Source organism: Abramis brama (assembly GCF_963993115.1).
Source record: "Abramis brama genome assembly, chromosome: 1".
Lineage (NCBI taxonomy): Eukaryota > Metazoa > Chordata > Actinopteri > Cypriniformes > Leuciscidae > Abramis > Abramis brama.
In genome coordinates, this window is record NC_139963.1 from 66,909,696 (window position 1) to 66,925,020 (window position 15,325).

Here is a 15,325-nt window from a genome sequence, read left to right on the forward strand (position 1 = left end):
GTCTGACCACAAGCCAAAAGCCGGTTTGCCCTCGAACAGAGCGCCCCAGCCTGAGGTGGAAGCGTCCGTCGAGATAACTTTGCGGTGTGAGATAGCTCCCATTGTCACTCCCCGCTGGTACCAGTCGGCCGCTAACTAGGGCTTCAGAGCTGAAACGCAGCTCTGAGTCACTCTGATGCGGATACCGCCGGAAGCCCATGCTCTGTGAGGCACTCGGGCATTCAGCCAGCGTTGTAGCGGGCGCATCTGCGGCTGAGGCCATACAACCTAGTAACCTCTGAAATGTTTTGAGAGGTACGGTGCTGCCCGGCCGAAGGGACGCGGCCAGGCGTCGAATGCAGCGCGCGCTGTGTCGACAGGCGGGCCGTGTACTGATATACCTGACCGTCGAAGGCGAATCTCAAGAATGGCCTGTGACGGGGTATTATCAGGATCTGAAAAGCACGCGTCTTTTAGATCGAGAGATATAAACCAGTCCCTCGGGCGAATTTGCGCATTTGGAGCATTTTGAACGGTCTTCTCATAAGAGCCTCGTTCAAACGTCTCAGATCCAAAATTGGTCTAAGAGCTCCGTCCTTCTTGGGAACGAGGAAATAACGGCTGTAAAAGCCTGACTCGCTCATGGAAGGGGAAACCGGTTCTATAGCCCTTTTGCACAGAAGTGTAGCTATTTCTGCTCGAAGTAGATGTGCTACTTCCCCATTCACTCTGGTCTCGATACGCGCTTGAAAGCGCGGAGGGCGGCGAGCGAACTGCAGAGTATAGCCCTGTTTTCCGTCAGCCGTGCAACCAGACATTATGCTCTTTTGAAATTTTTCTGGGTTGCCGTGAGAACGGCGGATGCGCGCAGGCGAGCGGGTAGATACCGGCTCGTTGACTGCGGGGTAAACAGCTGCAGTAGCCGTGGCAACGGGGACTGACAGAGCGTTAAGCTTCGACGGTGGTCCAGCCGCAGGGCTGCGGGATTTAACCGTCTTTTCTTCTCTCGTGTTTAGACGCTCAAAAATACTCAAGCACCCTGAGAAGGTGTGGTGCGAGAGGCGGGTTCGCTTTCTGTAAGTAAGAAAGACTGGCCGCGAGCTCGGAGAAGCAAGCAGCATAAATTTTATTTTCCCCGAGAGCTGGGATCGAACGCGGATCTCTCGCATGAAAGCGTATGATTTTGCCACTGAGCCACAGGGGAAACACATAAGCTTTCAGTTAGCGCGAGCATATAAAAAGCGACCTCATGTGTCGCGTCGGCGTTTGTTTGCAGGCGAGCGTGTGTTTAAAACAGGCTCGTTTACTGCAATAGTAATATTTCCAGTCGCCTGAACTTAAGAGGGGACTGAGAAATGTGTGAGGATTGACGGTTGTCCAGCCGTAGCGAGACTAACACACTCTCTTCTCTTTTCGCCGGTGAGTGAGGCGCGCACGCTGAACGCTGCTCGTGACCGTCCGCTTTGTCATCCCTTGAACGGCGCAATCTGCGCGGCCCAACGAGGGAGAGAGCGGGCTTGTTTTCTGTATGTAAGAAAAACTGGCCGCGAGCTCGGAGAAGCGAACAGCATAAACTTTAACTGCCGCGAGAGCGGGGACCGAACCCCGGTCTCTAGCTTGACAGTCTAGGATTCCGCCACTGAGCCACAGGGGAGAATACATTAGTATCATGTCTTGTGACGGCGTATGCTTGCAGGCGAGCGTGTATTTATAACAGGTTCGTATACTGCAATAGTAACAATTCCAGTCGCCTGAACTTAAGAGGGGACTGAGAAATGTGTGAGAATGGAGGTTATAGTCCAGGCCACGGCGGGATGAAAACACTCTGTTCCCCTTTCACCGGTGACGCGCGAGGACGGAGTAGCTTTCTTGTAACGTAAAGAGAGCTCAGACCGTCCGCTCCTGCCATCCCTTGTGAGCGGCGCAGTTTGCGCGGCTCGAACAGAGGGAGAGGAAACTCGCTCCGAGACCGTCCGCTCCTGCCATCCCTCGTGAGCGGCGTATTGCACGGCTCGAACAGAGGGAGAGGAAACTCGCTCCGAGACCGTCCGCTTCTGCCATCCCTCGTGAGCGGCTCAGTTTGCGCGGCTCGAACAGAGGGAGAGGAAACTCGCTCCGAGACCGTCCGCTTCTGCCATCCCTTGTGAGCGGCGTATTGCACGGCTCGAACAGAGGGAGAGTACGGGTATCTATCACATTCGCCTCATCTCCTGACGCGGCGGCGGCGCGGGCAGAGCCGGCGGTTGAGCGGCCGGGAGGGAGAGGGCGAGAGAGAGCTCGAGGGAGAGGTTCCGGCGAGCTCCTCAGTCACAACAGTCTCCGGTGGTCGCTGCGAGCGGTGCTTCTTATTGCGCGGCCCGGCAGGGACAGGCAGATCGACAGCTTGGTCGAAAGCTTCAAGTCGAGCCCGCAGGGTCGACATTGAAAGCTCTTCGCACTCGGAAGTTTTACAAAAACGCCTCGTGCTCTTTTAGAGTACACACAGAAACAGTAATAATGTAAAGGATATGTCGCCGGATAGCGTAGCAGGCACGGGTGGCTGAAGGCGGCGAAGACGGCCGGCTTCCTCAGGCGCTGTCCTAAGCTTGCTGGTCGCTGGTTTCAACGGCGGCGGCTCTCAAGATCCAGCGATGCGAAGAGCGTCGCTGAAGACAAGAAAATCAGAATTTTAGCCTATGAGCGCTGAATATATACACGCTGGCCACACCCATTCTGACGGTTAGAAGGGTGTGGAGGGCGCGAAGCGCCCTCATTGGTTGCCGCGTTCAGAGCGCTCACCGATAGGCTTAAGCAGTTGCCGCCGAGCAGCCAATGAGCACGCTTATACAGCCTGCCTAGGTCTGTCGGCTGCTGCACTGCATTGACAATGTATACAAAATTAAGGATAATTTTTTGGCTTCAGATCTCGAAGAAAGAAGACTTTCCCGATGCGTAAGCTAACCTTACGCAATACGAGAGACCTCTCGTAAGAGAACTGCTCTAGCTCCACCCAACGACATGAGAGGGAGACACGAGCCTGCCAACAAGCTGGACTTGCAACCATTGAATATCCACATGCCAAACTTTCATTTGCAGAATTCTGCAAAAAAAATCTACCATTCTGGGTTGTCGCACCATCTACAAAAAACAGAGAAACTTGCTTGTGTAAGACACATGCAAATACTCAGCTAATGGCTGACAAATTGTTCCACCATAAGGTTATAGCATCAAACAAAATTGACAGGCTCATGGAGTCATTGTGTTGTGACAAGTCAATAAAGAGATGCATGTACAGAGAGTGTGATATCTGCCAGGAAAAGCAGCTGGAAACAAAAGAGTTTGACAGTTCTCTGCAGACCCACTGGTTCAGTTGGAGGCATAAAGTAGAAGAACGTGAAAGAAAAACCAAAGATGGGCTAAAAGAAAAAAATCAATGTCCATCTCACAGTGAAAGAAAAACAAACGTATGGAACACTTGAAATTCTCCTAGAAGATTTCACCACTGCCTTAAGATACATGTGGACGACACACTTTCAACATTCAGCACCAGCACTCCACACTACGTCATCTCAAAGAGAATATACATGAGGATGAAATTATTATTCAGATAGATTTTGCTGAAAATTACATAGGCAAATATGCATCAGAAGTGTAAGCTGCTCATTTTGGTGACTCACACAAACAAAATCTGGATGGAATGGATCTGCCATCAGCTGAGGTCTTATTTGAAGCATTGTCTGAACAACAAACAAAAATAAAGCTCTTTTATATCAAAGATGATGATATTGCAGCCAATGATGACTTAATTCCCCAACAACTGGACACTGTCCGTGGGACCATGAAGATTCACTAGGTACATTTCAGGTAAACTTATTTAAATATAATGTGGATAATCAGCAACACTAACTGTCTTCCCCCTCTGAAACAGATTTTCACCAACACTCCAGCACAATTCAAGTGGCGAATACTTAGCTGCTTCTGCTCAGCTCCAGATGAATGCAAATGCTATAGTCCACAGTTGGTGACAATGTGCAAAGGGCCCTCTACAGCCAACGGAGCTTCAAAACATAGATGTGCCTCTGATGGATGCACAAGCAGGTTTTTCTAGGGTCACTGAAATCACAGACCAACTGAAAGGTTGTTGGTGTGCCGTGAAATATGACAGGGAGGTATATTCAGGAATAGTTCAAGATGTGGATGCAGAGAATTGCATTCTTGTTAAAACTTTGAGTCGTGTAGGTCAGAACCGCTTCTTTTGGCCTATGAGGGATTATATTCTGTGCTATCAGCCGCATGATTTTCTGTGTCTTATCCCACCACCTCAGCCAGTGACGAAAAGGCACATGATGCTGCCAGTAGATGTCTGGGAGAAACTGTTCTCCCATTGATAAGAGATCTGTCAAGAGGGCGGTCCTTGGAGATATATAGTTCTGGATATTCATGTTAGGTAAACTAGTGTTCCACTAAGGTTAGGTCAACTAACTCTCCCTCATCTTTTTTACTACCTCTTTTTCTGTCAGTGGGCCCTAATTTAAATTGCAGGAAAAGTGCAAAGTCTAAATTCTAAATAAAACCTAATTTTATAACAAGGACAATTCTTTATGAAATTAAATTAGCTTATGTTAATACCATGAGCAAGATCCTAAGCAAAAACATTGGGTCACCACAATTGTCCCACATGACACACACAATGGCATGGCTGGAGTTAATCTTCAGGACACTTTGCTCATTGAGTGACTATGCCTGTCATTTAAAGGGGACATATCATGCTAAATCCACTTTTTTAGCCCTTAAATGCATTTTGTTGTTATTTGGGGTGTTTAGAAGTACAGAAATGTTGAAATTATTCTCTTCAGGTGCTTCGTTGATATCTTTATATTCTGTTTTGGCCTTATTTTTCAACCTGTTCAGATTTTTCTGTTATCTATGACGTTTTGTGAACTATTACGTCACAGTATTTGCAGCGGAACTGCCAAATAAGGACATTGACTCCCGGCCCAACACTTCGAGCAATCCGCCATTTCTATTTCTCACTGCAATTTTGTAGTCCAAGCTAAAGGATGCAGAAGTTACGAGAGGGTAAGTTAAAATGTTCGGTTGTTGGATGTAGTAACCCACACGCTTCATTACACCGTCTAATGTAGATGAACTGCCGCGCTTGTGACAGGGCGCATGTTTGACTGAAAGAACGAGCAGAGAGAGAGACCCGGTCGCGCGCACACACTCTCTCTCTCTCTTCGGAGCCAGGCGAAAGTGTAAACAAGACATCACCGTCTCCAAACTAGACGCTGTCTCTTGCTATCTCTCCCTCGCACATATTAATCAAAATAAATCGACATGGTGGTAAAAGGTCGGAAGACCAAAGATTCATGTGTAAATGCAGTAACACACACCATTGCGATGCATCCATATGAAGACGTTCTTCTGCAGGTTCGTCGTCTTCATTTTCATCTCGCTCCGGCTCCGACTCTGGCTCGAACATGTAAGGCTGGCTGGACAAGTCTTCCGTTGTTGACATTTTATTAATAACGTGTGAATAAAACGTTTCTGTGCCGCTAGATAATCGTATCTCTGCTATCAAACTACAAAAATGGCCGAACGGGGTGGAGTTGAACCTCTGCAACCTGGAGAGGGGGCGGGGTATGAAGTGTCTCAATTGTATTTAAAGAGACCGCACCAAAACGAGTTGCTCTCAGACGCACATCAGAAAAGGGGTAGAAAAGGGGCCTGTGGAGCTATAATAATGAGGAATTCAGACCCAAGCATTGCAGTTCCGCTTTATATAGACTACAAATGTATGATTTATATGTTAAAAGGAACGATTTAAAAGCATGATATGTCTCCTTTAAACTAGGGCCCAGTATCTCTTTCTCTCCACATCCCATCCATCTCCCTTTATCATCTCTAATTGACATTTTGAATGTTCAAATACATGTTTGAAAGCAAACACATTTCATTATGCATTGTTAGTTTTAACCCAATGCAACTTTGAGTTTTTAACCCAAACATATATTATTTCACCTAATGGTAACAGGCATAGTTATGAAATGTTTATGAAGGATATTTTTATGCTGTTTTATCCCATTGTGACAATTGATTCTCAAGAAAATATTGTATGGTTTCTTCATGATTGAAATAAACATGTTCAAGTTGATGGTTGTGTCATATTTACATATATCTCCTCACATCTGTCCATTTCTTTCAACAACACTCACCAGAAGTCATTATTTAAGAAGTCATTATTATCTTGAGGTGCTACATGAAAAGCCTAATGAAATACTCATCCACCTATTCAAAGAAAAAACATCTAAAATTAATTTTCAGAAATTAAACAAAAGTGTGCTTAGATGAACAGAAAAACACATTTTGATGGTAAGAACAAGACAATATATGTAATTCGCTGAATGGAAACATTTTGTTTTTTATACGTATTGTTGAAGGTTAACAATGAGTTTAAACGATCTCCTTGATACATTCTTTGCATTATGAGACTTTTTGATGTTGTGACGGGAATGACGTTTTGCAGTGCCAGTTGGCAAATAGATAAATACTCAAATTATATTTAAGATCAGTCGTGGCCATTATTATATCTTTACATCAAAGCATGTAAACATTGTCTTGACATAATTCTAACTAAATTCAACAAAATTTCATTCATCAAAATGTAAGATGGCAAAATTGCCCCCAATTGAAGAATCACCCATACACACAATTTATTTATTTAAAAGCTTTGAGTGTTTTATGGGACTCTGTTTGCTGTGATCAGTGTAGTCTGGCCACGATCGCCCCGAGCTGTTCTCCTTTTATAATCACGGGAGGAACGCTCGGAGGCGGCGAACTCACGAGATTCTGTGTCCTCTGCCCGAGCCGAAGAAGCGCCGAGGCACGCTTCGGTAGTCAAGCAAAAGGACATCGCGATTTGAAATAAGCAAAGCGAACGCGAAGCACTTTAACGGTGAACACTGTGCTCGCAATCACCATGCTCAAATGCAAGGGCAGCATGCTCTATCCACAAACAAACAAAGGAGTAAGTGTGTGTATCCAGTTCTGAATAGGACGAGAACATGGGACACAACACTTACTAAGAGAGAGAAAGAGAAAATTCTGCACACTGCCAGTTGAAAACTAACTCCTAGCAAGATCTGTAGCAGATAGAGAGAAAGAGATGCTTCTGACGCACACATACACAGAATGGCCTCAAAAGTGGGACAAAAGACCTGATGATGCACCTGTGGCTCATCTATTTATAGCCTCGCGGGTGCGCACCGATGATATTACTATATTACCTCCGGGCATGGGCGGCGCTAGGGAGGGGCTAGCAGGTGATTCAGCACCCCCAAGAAAGACCAAAGCACCCCGATAGCACCCCCCAAAATAATTTCTGGAAGCAGTTATATTCAGGCTGTATTCTATATGGAAGCCCTGAACCGCATAGTGAAGAAGAAAAAAGAAAACATTGCAGGTTAATGAATCACGGTTCAATGAAAAACACTTTAAACTGATGTTAAACTCAATTTATTGTGAAGTTGTTTTTTGTGGTATAGTTATTTGGGCACATCGTTAACATATTAAAACGTTTAAACAGTTTTACAGTTACATTTCTCAAGTTTTACATATTTTCATTGATTGGTAATGTGCTCACTATTGATATGGGACTCTTAAGCACTTTTTTAATTTTATTTTTTTGTTAATCTAGCCAAGTTTGTACAGTGTAGAAACTGGGAGAAACTGTATTGCACTTAATTGCTGTTACAAAAAAAGGTCAAACCATATTTACTGTCAAAGCTGTGGATGTTACATGGTCTGCGAACATGTTTTAAAAGATATGTAATGCTTGCAGAATTAAATTTCAGTCCTTTTGAAGTTCATTTTTGTGTCTTTATTTAAGGAAAGTGAGCTACAGACCGAAACAAGGTATTTTCTGTTTTATCTGAAGTACAACAAAACTTGAATATGGGAGCAACTTTGGCTTTTTTTATTGACGCATTATAATATTGACCTAAATATATTGACTTTGTTATAATTAAAATTGATAGTTTGTTCTGAGTAAAAAATTCAACTTGAAAAAACCTAATCTAATAACTTGTAACAAAATGACATCAATTTTATATATTTTTTTACGAAAGTAAAAATTCAATTTATTTTATTGAAACTTCAAAATGAAAAAAAATATTTGAACCAAAGCAAAATTTTGATTAACATCAAGTAAAAATGTATAGTTTCTGCCAAATCAAAAAAATAATTTGAGAGAAACTAATTACATCTATTTAATTAGTTTATTTCAAACTAAAAACATCCAAAACTTGGATGTAATTGTAAATGTTAAGTTTTTCTAAAATAAAAACACTAGGTTGTATCAAAGCAAAAAAAATCACACACATTCTTTGTAACAAACGATATTATTACTTTGGGTTAAGGTCAGTGCCGCTGCTAGCCATTTTGATGCCCTAAGCATAATTCCTTTATGATGCCCCCAAGAAAAAAAAAAACGTTTGTTTTTGCCAGTTTAACTTTTTATTACCAAACATATAAATCAATACCAATAACACAATAGCAGCATCACCACAGTATAAAACTTTCTTAAAGAGAAAGTAAAATCTTCACAGTTTTGCTGACTTTGAAAACATATGTAGAATAGCACACACACTACACATTTGAAAGTGCAAACTTTTCTTCAGTAAACAGAACAGCAAAATAAAAAAAATTATCAAAATAATCCAGACATGTTTTTCCCAAATATAATATAAAAGCATAATAGAATGAGGTGCAATAATGTCAAGTCAAGTCAAGTCACCTTTATTTATATAGTGCTTTTTACAATACAGATTGTATCAAAGCTGCTTCACATTGATAAAATAAAATAATACAAAAAAGTTTGTTTCTAGAAGAAAATTGCAGCATTGTCCACCCTAATTAGGCAGATCAATAATATCACTGAATATTAAATGTCCCCAACTAAGCAAGCCAAAGGCCAAGGCAACAGTGGCAAGGAACCAAAACTCCATCAGTGACAGAATGGAGAAAAAAACCTTGGGAGAAACCCAGGCTCAATCGGAGGGCCAGTTCTCCTCTGGCCAACGAACGAACAGTGTATGATTATGATTCAGGCAGCATTACAGGTCAGAAGTCAGATTGGTCGTGTCGATGAGGCCGGCACTTCAGGGATGCGTCATGGTTGGGTCCACGTGCAGGTCCACCATCTAGTCTGGATACGGCCGGAGTCCACCTCACTACAGAAACGGAGAGACTGGTTGACACTTCAGCACTGCGTTGTCGTTGCGTCCAGGCACAGGTCCTTCATCGGATCTGGATACGGCCTGATCCGGAGGAAGAGGAGAGACTAGTTGACACTTCAGGACAGCGCTGTCATTGCGTCCAGGCGCAGGTCCTTCATCTGATCTGGATACGGCCTGGATCTGGCGGACTGCGATAAACCTCGGTATAAGCAGAGAGACTAATATTAACGTAGACGCCATTCTTCTTATGATGTAACGAGTACATCAGGATTTATGGGAAGTGTTCCCGGTTCCAACTGACCTAATCTATGCAGCCTAACATTAAATTATAGAAGTCTATAATGTATTATGTGAAAGCTAGGTCAAAGAGATGTGTCTTTAATCTGGCTTTGAACTGACAGAGTGTGTCTGCTTCCCGGACAATGGTAGGAAGACTGTTCCAGAGTTTTGGTGCTAAATAGGAGAAGGATCTACCGCCAGCAGTCGATTTTGATATTTTAGGTATTATCAACTGGCCGGAATTTTGAGATCGCAATAGACGTGAAGGACTATAATGCGTTAAGAGCTCGCTCAAGTACTGCGGAGCTAAACCATTCAGTGCTTTGTAAGTAATCAGCAATATTTTAAAATTTATACGATGTTTAATAAGGAGCCAGTGCAGTTTTGACAGAACCGGGCTAATATGGTCATACTTCCTGGTTCTGGTAAGAATTCGAGCTGCTGCGTTTTGGACCAGCTGTAGTTTGTTTATTAAGCGTGCAGGGCAACCACCCAGTAGAGCATTACAATAATCTAGCCTTGATATCATGAACGCATGAACTAATTGTTCCGCATTTGTCATTGAGAGCATATGGCGTAATTTAGATATATTTTTAAGATGGAAAAATGCGGTTTTACAGATACTAGACACGTGACTTTCAAATGAAAGATTGGTATCAAAAATCATGCACACAATTCAACAGTAATGTCTGCTTTATATCATTCATAATGACATTATATATATATATATTTAACAGGAATTGTTAGCCTATCTGTTACCATGTGCACTGCACTGACTGCTAACGTTGTTACTGAGAAAGTATTAGCTAACCACCGTCACGTCAAAATAAACCATAATTATGGTTTAAACTACTGCTCAATATCTAAAGAAAGATAGTAAAGAAAGTAACAGCTAGCTGGCGTCAGTTATTTGTAAATAGTGTAGCGTTAATAGAGTAATTCTGACTATTTAATTTAGCTCAAAGGAATTATTTATTAATTTATAGGGAATCCGAAAGAATCACTTATTACGACCGAGCAAATGACTCGTTCAGGGTTCATTTGAACCGGCCGTAACTATCCGCTCTGCAGCGGAGATAAATTTCCAAACTATAGTGAAACACTATAGTTAGCAAGGTAACTTAGATCAGCAGTTTAAGACATTAAATTCGTAAGCACATAACACAAGAAACACTTCTCTTTAAAATACAAACAAAACTTTATTGATTATTCTAACACATAAAACTAATATCTAACACAAACACACGCACACACACACATTCATACGAGTTGCAGAAAGAAGAGAGTGAGGAAAGGGTGAGTTTTAAGAGATGATGAAATCCCAAGTTTCTATGCACTTATAAGACATGACCTGAACGAACCATCAAGCATTAATTTAACCCTTCTATTGTTTTAGGCACACTGTAAAAAGTAATACCTAGATCTAACTTATAAAAAGTGAGGCAAGTGGCTGCATTGGATGTTTTATGTTGATTCAACTTGCAGCCTTTTTTAAGTATATTGAACACTTTAACATTACTTAATACAAACGCAACAAAATCGAGTTGAGTTAACTAATAGTACTAGTATTACTCAGTTATATAAACCTACTTTTATTGGTACAGGTAACTTATTTATGGGTTGCTACAAGTAACCTGTACTCATTTTAATTAGGTTTTATGAACTTTATTTTCTTAGTAAAATTAACTTAATCATATGTGAATAAACATTTTAATTGAGTCCTGGCTATAACCTCAGAAAATAAATCTAAATGTCTATATCCTGCACTACAGTGATTAACTTTACATAAACAGATTTTGTCAATAACAATTACAAATTCAATTGAAGAAGAAAAAGATGAGAAGATAGATTGAAGACAATAATTTATTCAATATATTCAATGTCAAGTGTCAACCAGTGTCACTTTTAACAGTGACTGCAAAACAGCAAATAAATGTGCCCGCACATGTACACTCTAATATAAAACAAACACTGTAGAAGTGTATTTTCAACCTGTTCTGAACAGTACATTGAAATATCCAAACTGCCCAATCTGCAATGTTCGAATAAAGGTAAATGTGAGTCATAACATCACATTGTATCACACTGGAACTGCAATGTCAAAAATGACATGATGATGCACAGGGTCCAATCCCACAAAAAGCCTCTGATATATCTCAAGTATACACCAGTTTTGAGGGGTACTTGCGGTCTAGAGCATAGGTAAGTCCAAACAGGAGGCAGAATGCTTTCGACAGGTTTGGCACACCTCTGACCACGGGCTGTCCTTATATGATAATCCCAATCGTGTCGGGGTGATGGCACATGTACATTTTCAGTGGGCAACTGCCAAGCTCAGCGTGCACCTCTGTTTCAGCCCGACTCTATTGGTGGAGACAAAAAAGAATCAAGAGTTTGGTCAGATAAATAGGAAATGAGATGAATATAGCAGACAGGTAGAAGACATAACACACAAAGTCAAAATTGTACTTTTGTTGCTAAAGGTGGTGGATACTAGACGGATACTGTGACCAGAGTGAAGTCTACCATGACAATGCCATAGAGTGTGGGTACTAAACTATCATGATCTACTCTAGCATGAGTGTTGTCTTTTTCTGGTTCAAAGGATGCATTACAATAAAACAAATGCAATTGTCCTTGCCTGTACCTGATTGGTCATCACATTACTGTTAATTAAGCTACAGTTTAAATATCTTTCAAGAGCAAACACAATCACCCCATATCATCACAATATTAATACACCCACTAAGCAAAATTATGTCCAAAAGACGTCATTTCAACGTCTTTGTCACAAAGACGTACGTTGAAAAGACGTCCACTGAGGAGCCAGAATGAAGGTTTTTACGTCTTTTTTTTAGGTGTTCTGTAATGAACGTTCATTGAACGTTGAAAACTAGTTCAGATGTGGACAATGTGGACGTCTCTTCAACATACGACTTTTTTGACAAAGACGTTGAAAAGACGTATTTTGGACATAACTGTGCTCAATGGGACAGACATAAAAATCCTGAGCTTTAAGCCCAATACATACATGGTGGACACTGATGAGGTCTTCCTGTCTCTTCCCCATGTACTCAATCAGGCATCTCAGGACCACTTCTCTCCTTTTCTCCACAGAGGCAGATAAATCCTGTCAAAAAGTATAATCTGATCAAATTGTAATTGAATTATTTTTATATTTTATATTGAATTGAATTATAATTATATTCTGAAGTTTTTCTAACCTGGATGTGAAGCTCGAAGACCCCAGGCAACAAAAGTGCTTGGGTATCTAAAGACCAGGAAAATGCATGTTAGAAATAAGGTTAAAAATCAGTTGTAAATGTAACTTCTTTAAGTAATAGGTTAGAAATAGTTTAAGGGTTTTTTCAACCAAACATCTGTCATTAATTGACTATGCAGCATTAAAATAACGTGTACAAATCTCTAAAATCAGCCTACTTTGTGTTTTAAGGATACTTTGGCTTTAATTTTACCAATAATATCACTTTTAGCGTTAACTTAAACTAATATTTGACATTAAACGGTACGCTAAAAGTCCTAAGTTAGATAAAACACGTTAACTAGTACTATGTAACTATGTAAGTTATGTAACTACTAACTAGTACTAGTACTACGCTAACTAACGATTAAAAGTGATAGTATTGGCAAAATTAAAGCCCAAGCCTTAAAACACATAGTAGGCACACTGTGCAGCCATCTTACCATGTGTGCAGGATAGCTAGCTATACAGTACAATTTGCAAACCTAACCTCAGCTCCCTAGTGAAGAGTAAGCGATTTCACGTGACTTTACATCACCAGTCATTCGGCTAAATTTGCTCAACTTACCGTGTTAATCAGACCCTGAAATTCAGATCCGCTGCAGCGACCAAACAGTTGAAGTGCCGAGGAAGATACTGCATCTGCCTGGAAGGTCCCCGCCAGTGAAAAAAGGGATAATGCCAACTTATAAAATTTAAAATATTTACGTTTGATGAACACACCTGCCACATCGACAGCTGCTCAAATAAATTGTGCATTGTCAACTCACTTTTATAGCATTTGTTGTACACAACGACCACATACAAATAACTACCCAAATAAATTGCATGGGTTTTATTTAAAATATATTGTTATATAAAAACTGATATATTTTAAGTAAAGATGAAGTATTTTGATACTTTTTTGTATAAAACCAATAAAATAAACTAGATTACAAATATTTAAAATATATAAAACCTACTTTGTGGGTGTAGCACTTTTTACAGTGCAGGTTATTCAATTTATATCAATTCACCAGATCAGTTTAAGAGTCTGGAGGCTACTTGCGTCTTTGCTTTTGGGGATTCCCTTCTGTCGTTGTAAAAGGGGGTTTCCCGAGTTCCTTGGCTGGTGTCCTTGTGCTGGGATGGATGTCTGGGGCGGCAAATCACCTGGTGTGTTGGCGGATGAATGAAAGTCTTTGTTGAAGCTGGCTTTGCAGAAGAAACGTGGACCGAAATCTTGCCGCAAAACTTAACTTAGAACCGAGACTCACAACGGAAATTAAGAGAACTAAGAAAATAAAGAAAATTGAGACGAGAGTAGTTAGATGGCTTGAATGAAGTTGTTGAACCCGTTCTTCTGATCTTGATTTGGATTCTTTAGTCTCTGCGCGTCTACATGGTTATGTAGCTCTTCATCTCCCGCTTTGTTCTTGTTCGTTCATCTTTGTTCTTAACAAACGATCCAAACGTCAAGACGATCCTACACCATCATGCATATTTAGTGGTTCACACCTGAGGAGACAATGGGGCCCACATACTTAATGAGCCATTCATTCAGGTGAGTCACTGAGCCACAAGAATGCAAGAGCAACAGTTGGAAGCATCTAATTTTTTTTTTATTTTTCCACAAATTGTGCTTGCAAATTGGCCTATAATATCCAAGGAAAACATGTCTAGTAATTGTGCAGTTAATTCTCATACTGTATTTTCAGTTTTGGAATATTTATCCTCTCCCCCCAAATTTGTCACTAATAAATCACAATAAAAATTATTCTACACCACGGCTGCATTTATTTAAAAATACAGTAAAACAGTACAATGAATGCATTTTTTTATATTTTCCATTTGAATATATTTCAAAAAGCAATTTATTATTGTGATCAAAGCTGAATTTTCAGCATCATTACTCCAGTCTTCAGTGTCACATGATCCTTGATGCTGAAAATTCAGAAGCTTTACCAAAACAGGAATACATTACATTTTACAATATATTCACATGGAAAAAAAGTTATTTTAAAGTGTAATAATATTTCACAATATTACTGTTTTTACTTTATTTTAGATTAAATAAATGCAGTCTTCTTGGCAAACATTAGAGACTTCTTTCAAAGAGGAAAAACCTTACTGACCCCTAACTTTTATTATGGTGGTAAATTATTATGTTATGATGGCTTATGTTCTTCTCACTTAAAAGATACTGTAGCATATGTAGTCTATTCCATAGAGACTGTGTCTATTCTCCGAGTAATGAGGACAAATAATACATTTACTAAGGGATCTAGAAAAAATCTGATTGTAATTGTATACCACATAAACCTAAGTAAGCAAAAATAGGGACTACCACCTATGGTGCAACATACGCGCAGTTCATATGTAGTTCTCCAGCTATGCTAATCTTTCTTCTCTTGATTTCCTGTTTTTATCTCGGTATGCCCAGCCCATCCCAAGGTTATTAGATATTATGCCAGTTGCAGTTTGGATTTAGCCTCACTTGTGAAGACGTCTGATGACACCAACACTAGATGGACATACAAAACTTCCAGATACTATCCCTATATTATATATATACACATAGATATCATATAATAAAGGCTAGATGTCTTAC

At 40.6% G+C, this 15,325-nt stretch overlaps 1 protein-coding gene and 1 long non-coding RNA gene across 4 annotated transcripts in view; both read right to left on the reverse strand.

The window, feature by feature from the left end:
* The window catches only part of LOC311078910 (uncharacterized protein), a 427,873-nt gene that overhangs the window by 38,307 nt on the left and 374,241 nt on the right, over positions 1 to 15,325 (reverse strand). The gene's annotated exons all lie outside the window — the stretch shown is intronic.
* On the reverse strand, positions 11,323 to 13,032 carry LOC311094282. Its single transcript, XR_014608624.1, has 3 exons — positions 12,698 to 13,032; positions 12,505 to 12,603; positions 11,323 to 11,836 (listed from the first exon to the last, which is right to left on the reverse strand). It is a non-coding gene; the product is annotated as an uncharacterized lncRNA (long non-coding RNA).